The sequence below is a fragment of the Gossypium arboreum genome, chromosome 1 (assembly GCF_025698485.1).
Source record: "Gossypium arboreum isolate Shixiya-1 chromosome 1, ASM2569848v2, whole genome shotgun sequence".
Classification (NCBI taxonomy): domain Eukaryota; kingdom Viridiplantae; phylum Streptophyta; class Magnoliopsida; order Malvales; family Malvaceae; genus Gossypium; species Gossypium arboreum.
In genome coordinates this window covers 104,137,774-104,146,940 of record NC_069070.1, presented here as the reverse complement: position 1 = coordinate 104,146,940, position 9,167 = coordinate 104,137,774, and the positions used below count along the sequence as shown (strand labels likewise).

The following is a 9,167-nucleotide window of genomic DNA, read 5'->3' as shown; positions in this document are numbered from 1 at the left end:
GAAAGAATAAATTTCTTTCAATAATTAAACAATACATTCAAGCAACAAAGGACCTTACTGAGAAATGGTTTTAAAGCAGAGAAAGGAGTAACTCTTTTAAGGCATAACTTAAAACCTAAGAAAGGACAAGGAGCAATGTGAAGGGAACCCTTTCAGATCTATATCAATATTGTCATGAAACAATCCAAGGATAATTATCTAAATCATACAATAACATTTAAGGGATTCAACAATCCATCAAATATTAAAATGGGAGTTGGCTTTTCTTTCTTCAGTAAGACCAATTTTTAACACAAGCACTGAAAACATTGAATTTTGCAAGAACAATCAAAAGGTCAGTGCATAATCTGTACCAAGAAATATCAAGTGCTCTGGAAAATGATGAACAATACACATATAAAAGCGAATTCATTCCCAGATATCAGCAAAAACTGAATCATCAAGACACAGGGGAAAGACAATTTTTCTATATCTTCATCTACAAATTGTACCATTATAAAATCGGATTTCAAGGTTCAAGCTTCTTGTTTTCTAGATCAGTTCCTAAAAGAAGTGTACAAATCGGAAAAAATTCTTCAAAGAATATGACACCTACAAGTCAACTATACTAAAATAGCATTATATAAAATAATAAAAAAAAAAACTATACCAAAATCGCCAAAAAAATTTTACTCGACAGGCTTTGTGTAGCTTCCTGGGATATTTACTAGCTTTGCACGATGAGTGTTTTGATCAACCTCCACTTTAAGACCAAGTCTGGCAAGTTCAGGCATGTCAACGGACCCTTGTAGCTGTAAATCAGCTACTATCTGTTGGTTTTCTGCATTACCTTCTAATAAATTTCTCAAAAACCAAATTCCCCATTCCCTCAAATACGGGTTGTCATAATCAGTAACACACTACTGTAACAACAATGGAATCCCACTTTTCTGCCTTATTTCATCCTGCACGTTCTTCCTTCTATAGGCACAATTCCCAATTATCACAACCAAATCTCTCCGAAATCCTTTGTAAGGGCAGAGTTTTGTTGAACCCAAATTCAGATCTAAGGTTTCCCCATCCTTCAGGGTTTTTCTTATGATTGCTGGCGGCTCAAGATCATAAAGCAATGATAAAATAACATCTGTATGATCATTGGATAGTAGCAAATCAACAACATCTACAGAACTTTCTTCAAGTCTCCTAGACCGTCTTGAGCGCAGATATCCCTCAAAAAAATGAGGGAATATCCCATAACATCAACAGATGTAGAGCCAGTTGGAAGACCAGATTTGGCTCTAGCACCAAAATCAACAATACTTACTGATCTCTTAAATATTCCAAGAACACACAATGCAGTCTCATTGGGAACTCTTACTTTATTAATTCTTCATTTAGGATCTCAGATATGATTCGCAGAAGAAATGCCTGCTCCGATGAGAAAACATTATCCCCTAAAGCAGTGTTTCCCCTATCCTCAGAAGCATTGCCTTCACATAATTTAAAGAACAGTGCAGGGAAGTGAATGTCTTTCAAACATAATTTTGAGAGAAGTAACTTAAACCAATCTTCTCTAGAACCAACTGGTATTAAAAGATAATAGAAAAAAGAGAGATCTAGAGTTAGCTAAATCTATCTAAAACAAAGTAGGGAACATAGTGAAAGAACTTAAAATCAAAGGCTCATCATTTGTACCTGAAGCGATGGTCGGAATTATGCCAGCTACAATAGGCAACCCCGGATCTCTACATAGCTCAATATCCAGTCCAGGCCTTCCATCACAACAGGTGTATAAAATCATACACAACGGATCACTGGTCTTCTGACTACGGATGCTTGCTAGTATGAAAAACTCGTTAGGGAACATCTTAAGCCAAATATCATGTTGATGTTCTGCTCCAGCCAATGAAACATTTGCCAGAACTTGCAAACTCAAACGAATAATCCCAAAATATGGATCAGAAAGAAGTGATGGAGACCTAAAAACAGTCAAAACAGTTTCAATTCCATTATGCTCAACAAACGAATTCTAATTGGCAACTTCTCCAGCACATAGATTCCTAAGAAGCTTCATAGCTTGCATGAGATATTCTCGACTTGATGCAAGATGGAGAGATTCAACAAGCTTCAAAACAGTAGGAAGGATATTCTTTGAAGCAAGTTCTCCCCGGCCAACAGCAGCTCTAGAATCTTTTATAAGAATCTCTAGGGCTTGTTGTAGCGAAGACGAATTTGATGCGCTTAGTAAAGGCTGCAAAACATCATTGGGATAGTTGAGCTCTGGCAATGATTCCCCAACCATTGCAGGACCTGTTTGTGAACTTGCAAACAAGGCAATTATTTGCAAGAAAGGGACTGATTTTACATTTGTTAAAAACAGTCTATTTTGGTTATATTTTTCACAAGAAATTACATAAATATTTATACACATAGTGAGCTAACTTAGGAAACTTCGCACTAGAAAACAGACTAATTCTAGGGATGCTGTACCTAAAAACAGCCATAAAGTTAGGGATAGAATATTTACAGAATCCTATTTGATACACTCAAATATTCCTTAATTAGGAAACTGAAATCTGATACTCCCCCTCAAGCTGGGAAGTGGATATCATCCATTCTCAGCTTGCTTACTAATTTCTAAAACAACTTCCCAAACAATCCTTTGGTAAGTATGTCGCTAGTTGTCCATCAAGGACACAAATGGAGTGTAAATTAAGCCATTGTCCAGTTTTTCCTTTATAAAATGTCATCAACCTCAACGTGCTTGTTCAATCATGTTGAACTGGATTATGTGCAATATTGATAGCAGACTTATTATCGCAATACAACTTCATTGGACCTTCCCACTTGATCTTCAAATCTTCCAAAATAATTTTTAGCCATAACAACTCACAAACTCCAAGAGCCATCGCCCTAAATTCAACTTCTGCAATAGATCTAGCCACAACATTTTGTTTTTACTCCTCCAAGTCACAAGGTTGCCTCCTAGGAAAGTGCAATAGCCCGAGGTTGATCTTCTATCAACCATAGATCCCGCATAATCTGCATCAAGATAGGCTTCAAGGGTTAAATTCTCCCTTTTTAAATAAGATTCCTTTGCTGGCGTGCCTTTAAATCTTGTAGAATCGATATCTGACTCTAAGATGTGATTCTTTAGGATTGTGCATAAACCGACTTACAACACCTCTTGCATAAGCAATATCCGTGCAGTATGAGACAAGTAAATGAGCTTCCCACAAGTCTTTGATATGACCTTTTATCAACTATTGCATCTTCTAGTGCATTTCCAAGTCTGTGGTTCACCTCTATGGGTGTCTTTGTTGGTTTACAGCCCAACTTGCCCGTCTCTGTCAACAAATCAACTATGTATTTTTGCTGAGATATGAATATTCCTTCTCGAGAGTGTGCCACTTCAATACCAAGGAAATATTTTAACTTACCGAGCTCTTTAACTTCGAATTCTTTTACTAGGCATTTCTTTAAATTCTCCATTCCTTCTAGATCATCACCAGTCACTATAATGTCATCAACATAGACTAATAAAGTAGTCACTCCCCCTAAAGGTGAGTGTTTTACGAACAAAGTCTGATCTCCTTGACTCTGTTTATACCCCAACTTGAGCATTACTTTGGTAAATCTTCCAAACCAAGCCCTCGGGGACTGTTTTAGTCCGTACAAAGCCTTTTTTAGTCTGCAAACTACCTGTCCTATATTTGGACCGAATCCTAGAGGAACATCCATATAGACTTCCTCCTCAAGCTCACCGTGTAAAAAGGCATTTCTGATGTCAAATTGCTGTAATTTCCAACCTCGATTGGCAGCTAGTGACAACAACACTCTTACAGTGTTCATCTTTGCAACAGGGACAAATGTCTCAAGGTAGTCTATTCCATAAATTTGAGTGTACCCTTTAGCAACCAATCTTGCTACCATCTGACTTATATTTCACTATGTACACCCAGCGACATCCCACTGGTTTCTTTCCTCTCGGTAATTTCACTAAGTCCCATGTCTTATTTTTTTCAAGAGCTTCCATTTCAACTTTCATGGCATTTTTTCAATTCTCATCTTCTAATGCCTCGAATACAGTTTTGGGAATGGAGATAGAATTTAGGCTAGTAAGAAAGGCTTTGTGGTTATAGGACAAGTTTTTGTAAGACATGAATAGGTACAAGGGATGTTTTGTACAGGCTCTAGTCCCCTTTCTAATAGCAATGGGAAAATCATCTAAATTTGCAGTATTAGAATTCAAAGTAAGTTTAGCAATTACCTCAGGTCATATAGGAGAAGAAGATGATTGAACTTGCACCGTGCCTTCTTCCTTGAGTAAACCAAGAAAGGACGAGTAGTGTTCGAATTCCTCTTGGTGATTTGGGTGTGTTAAGCTCTGCTTCAGTTGTATAGGGTCATTGTTTCAAGTCGGGCAAGTTGGTTAGCGAGCAAGGACCGAGTGGGAGTGTTTGGTTCTTTGGACAGAGCTGGAATGTCAAGAAGAAGAATTCTTTGTCCTTATCTTCGTGAATAAGATCTCCCCGAAGATAAGGACAAGTGAAGAAATTCTCTTGTTACGCAAAAGTAACATCCATTGTTACAAATTTTTTTTTTGTAACTGGATGATAGCATTTGTACCCCTTTTGAATGGAAGAATAACCAAGAAAGACACACTTGACAGCTCGTGGATCAAATTTTCCCCTATTTTGAGAATGAACATGTACAAAGGCAACACAGCCAAATATTTTGGGAGTAAGGTTACTTGAAGTATTGAAATCAGGAAAGAATTTTGCCAAAACTTGCATAGGACTTTGAGATTCAAGGACCTTTGTAGGCAATCTATTTATCAAATGAGTAGCAGATAAAACAGCCTCCCCCCAGTATTGTTTAGGGAACTTTTTTTGGAACAAAAAGGCTCTTGTAATAGCTAAAATGTGACCATTCTTTCTTTCGGCAACACCATTTTTTTGGGGTGCACTAACATAAGATGACTCATGTATAATGCCTCTTTCTTGGAAATATGTTGAGAGAAATTGATTGAAATAATCCTTGGCATTGTCTAACCTAAACCTTTTTATTTCAGTTCCAAATTGTGTTTTGATCATGTTGTAAAAGATTGGAAAGACAGACCTTACATCAGATTTTTGTTTTAAAAGAAATATCCAAGACACACGAGTAATGATACAAACCACCGAGCCCCAGAAATATTTGAAATAGCAGATGGCCCCCAAACATCACTATGAATAAGAGTAAAAGGAGTGGATGTTCTTGTATTACTTATTGGAAAAGAAGTACGTTTATGTTTTGCAAGTTCACAGATATCACAATGAAATTTTTCAACAGTTAATCCTTTGAACAATGAAGGAAACATAATTTTAAGGACTCTAAACGATGGATGACCAAGGCGAAGGTGATAGAGCCAAATTTAGTCTTTATTGGTTTTAATAGATTCGGATATGAAAGATAAAGGTGAGGAATTCAGAGCACTAACTTCTTCACTGGATTCTTCAAGATAGTATAGGCCATTTACTTCCTTAGCATGTCCAATCATCCTCCTCGTATTCTGTTACTGAAAAAGACATCGATTGTGATAGAAACAACTTTACAATTAGAGTCTTTAGTAATTCTTTGAATGGATAAAAGATTGGTAAATAATTTTGGAACATGAAGGACATTTGTTAGAGGAAGGGTTTTGTTTATAACAATATCACCCTGACCAGCCACTGTGATCACAGAACCATCAGCTACTGTTATTTTTCTACTACTAGGACAAGGTGTATATGAAACAAATTTTTGTGAGGAGTGGGTCATGTGGTCCGTAGCTCCTGAGTCAACGACCCAAGAACTTTTGGTATCTGTATCCGAGACTTTAGAATCTTGATAAAAGGATATACCTGAAAAAGCCAAACTACAAGCACCTGTTGAAGAAGATTTTTCCAATGATCCCAGCAAATTTTTTAACTTCTCAATTTCTTCTTTATTGAATTCAACAGTGATTCACGAGAATTATTTTTCCATCCAACTGTCTTCTTTGTATTTGCTCGCCTTGTCCTTTTGGTTGTCCACCTTTTTTGAAAAATTTTTGTTTGTTGTCCGTGGCTTCCCATGGAGTTTCCAAGATCTTTCTTTAGTGTGACAGTGTTTTTACAGAGAAAAACCATACCGAATCCTCATAATAGGCTTTGTACGCTCGTCTGCTTATTATCTTCACTAGTTGGTCGCTCCAGGCCAAATCTCCTCTCACTTACACTTTTGTAACCAAAGTGAACTATCCACTTGATTGTTCTCAACCATAACTCCTCTTCTTCCTTCCTCAAAGACGAACAATTGCAATTGTCTCATTTAGTGATGGTAGTTCCTCTTTCCAAGTATTTGAACTCTTACTACATCGACTCAACATTTAGTCCAAAGAAGAAAATCATAAATTCGATTCTTTTCAACGAACCTTTTAGAGTGCTGCATTTCACGCACTTCATCCGAATGCACTGCTAATGATCCATCTCTTGCCATAAACTTTGCAACAGATTGGAATACTCCGTGATTGATCGACTTCCTTGCTTGGTGGATGAAATCTTAGTCTTGATTTCATAGATTTGAGCAGCATCTCTAACTTTAGAATAAATCTGCTTCACAGCTTCCCATATTTCTTTGGATGTGTTAATAAACATGCATGTATCATTGATTTCTGGCATCATAGAGTTCCATAACCAAGACATTACCATAGAGTCTTGTTCATCCCAAGCATCAAACTTAAGGTCTCCTTCTTTAGGTCCAGTTCCGAGTAAGTGACTCAGCTTTCCTCTTCCCTTCAAGAACATACGAACCAGTTGAGACCACTTCAGGTAATTTTTCCCATTTAGACTGTAGGCTACTTGGATACTCTGAAACTCACTTGTTGGGTTTGAGTTGGTCATGAAACTTCGAGACATCCCGATTTTCTTGATCTTGACAGTTTCAATCATGTTTCGTTTAAAAAATTCTCTGAGCTTGAGGGTGGTTGGGAGTCGAGGAAAAAATCGCATGGACAAAGAAAAAACTCGAAATCGGGCTAAAAAGCTCGATACCATGTTAAAAATAGGCTATTTTGATTATATTTTCACAAGAAATTACATAGATATTTATACACATAGTGAGCTAACTTAGGAAACTTCACACTAGGAAGCAGACTAATTCTAGGGATGCTGTACCTAAAAACAGACTTAAAGTTAGGGATAAAATATTTACAAAATCCTATTTGATACACTCAAATATTCCTTAATTAGGAAACTGAAATATGATAACATTCTTCAAAAGTTATGGAAACCACTAGAACCAAACAAACCGACCTCCCTCATGCCCAAATCAAAAGAAATTATTTGAAGTTTTTTTTCCAGGCTATAATTATGGAACCACCAGTTCAATAAATAATAACATGGAACAAATATGGTAATAAATAATAACAAATAATCAAGTATAAATGAATATAAAATCATTACTTAATTGTTATATTTAAAGTTTCTAATGTTCCATAAAAAAAAAAGTTTCTAATGCTGTTTTGTAAAGGGTTTTTGAAAACTCAAATCTGATTGGAAAAATAATGCCCATTTTAAAATTAGTTCTGTAGTCAAACCTGTCTTTAAAAAAAAGCATTAAATGAATAAAAAAAATAGAACTGACTAAAAGCAAAGCAAATATCTGTCTTTTAAGTAGAGCAAAAGAACAAAGCTTTGAAGCTCCTTAATCAACTAAAGCAAGGACTGTAACTTTTCTTGAACCATACAACCCCACAAAAGCAAATAAAATGGCATTAACCAATACTACAAACAGAAAACATGAGAAAACCAGAGGACTATATTACTACAATACAATGAAATAAAAAGACATGGAAAGTACTGGAGTTAAGTTACTGTAGTGTATCTTATGATTCAAATTCAAAACTTTGCTCAGCTATATTGGGCGGTATTGCCGGTAGTCAAGCCAGAAACTGAAAAAGCACTGGACCTGGCTCCACTGTTCAGGCCATAATTAAGGACCCACCGGTTCAATCTTCTCGATTGGTTTATGTAAAAAGATAAACTCTAAATGCATATTTATGTATTTCACTTCCAGAAGTGGTTTATATAATCATAAAGTTTAATTCCACAAGACCTGAATACATACATAAGTTTGAAGGAAAACGAACCTTCAATAGCTTCACGAGGAGCTTTGAAGCCCAAACCAATGCTCTTCCAGAAACGGTTCCCTCTCTTTCCAGGTTAGTAGATTTCTTGGAGCTGAAAATGACACAGAAAAACAATAGAATCAATAAAGCCCCCATTGAAGAAAAGTGTATATATATATATATATGAAAAATCTTTCAAGGTTTTCAGTTTTAAGATTACTTTCTTTTGGTTGCTTAAGAATGCTTTTCCGGTGAAAATAAAATTCTAAAAGAAGCTCGCTTTCTATGGGCTTTAAAGAAAATCAACCTTTAGATGAAAATTATCAGCAATATAGGAACAAGAAAACCATTTTACATTCTTCAGAAGTTACAGAAATCACTAGAACCAAACAAGCCGACCCAGTGAAACGTTCATGCCCAAATCAAAGGAAATTATTTGAAGTACTTTTTCCAGGCTACAAAATTATTTAAAATTTTAATAAAAAATTCTGGGTTTTGAAACCAAGAGTTTGTTTAAAGGAAAGGAATTTGACGCACCTTTTGGATGATCAAGAAGGAGCTTTTTACTCAACAATAGTGGCAACTTGTATTCCAACAAAATTGAGCTGAAATTGATCTCGTATACACTGGTATAATGTACAATCTATGCAAAAGCTTTTTGTTGAAAGTTTTGATGAAAAGTTAGGAAATAAGAGATGAGAAGCTGAATAAAAGCTTCGAAGAGTTTAGGGTTTTAGGTTTCGGTTTTAGATTTTGGCATCGCCAGTTGCAAAGCGTGTCTCACGGGTAAATTGCACTTATAGTCACTCAACTATGCTTTTAGTTTTATTTTAGTTATTCAATTATTAATTTTTTTATTAACTCTACTCCCTTTAACTTTTAAAATTTGTTAATTTTTTTAAAGAGGAGTGTAATTGAATGATATGATATATTTATCTAAAATATGATATTTATATAATTGGATTAAACCAACTGGAATTTTTTAATGTATAATTAATTTAAGAAAGTTAAAATTATTGAATTTTTTAGATTTAGGATTAAATTAAATTGTTTCGAA

General features: G+C 35.5%; 1 pseudogene; it reads right to left on the bottom strand.

Annotated features, from left to right (window-relative positions):
• Window positions 1–379: 379 nt before the first annotated feature.
• On the bottom strand, window positions 380–8,903 carry LOC108482923 (uncharacterized; annotated as a pseudogene).
• Window positions 8,904–9,167: the final 264 nt, after the last annotated feature.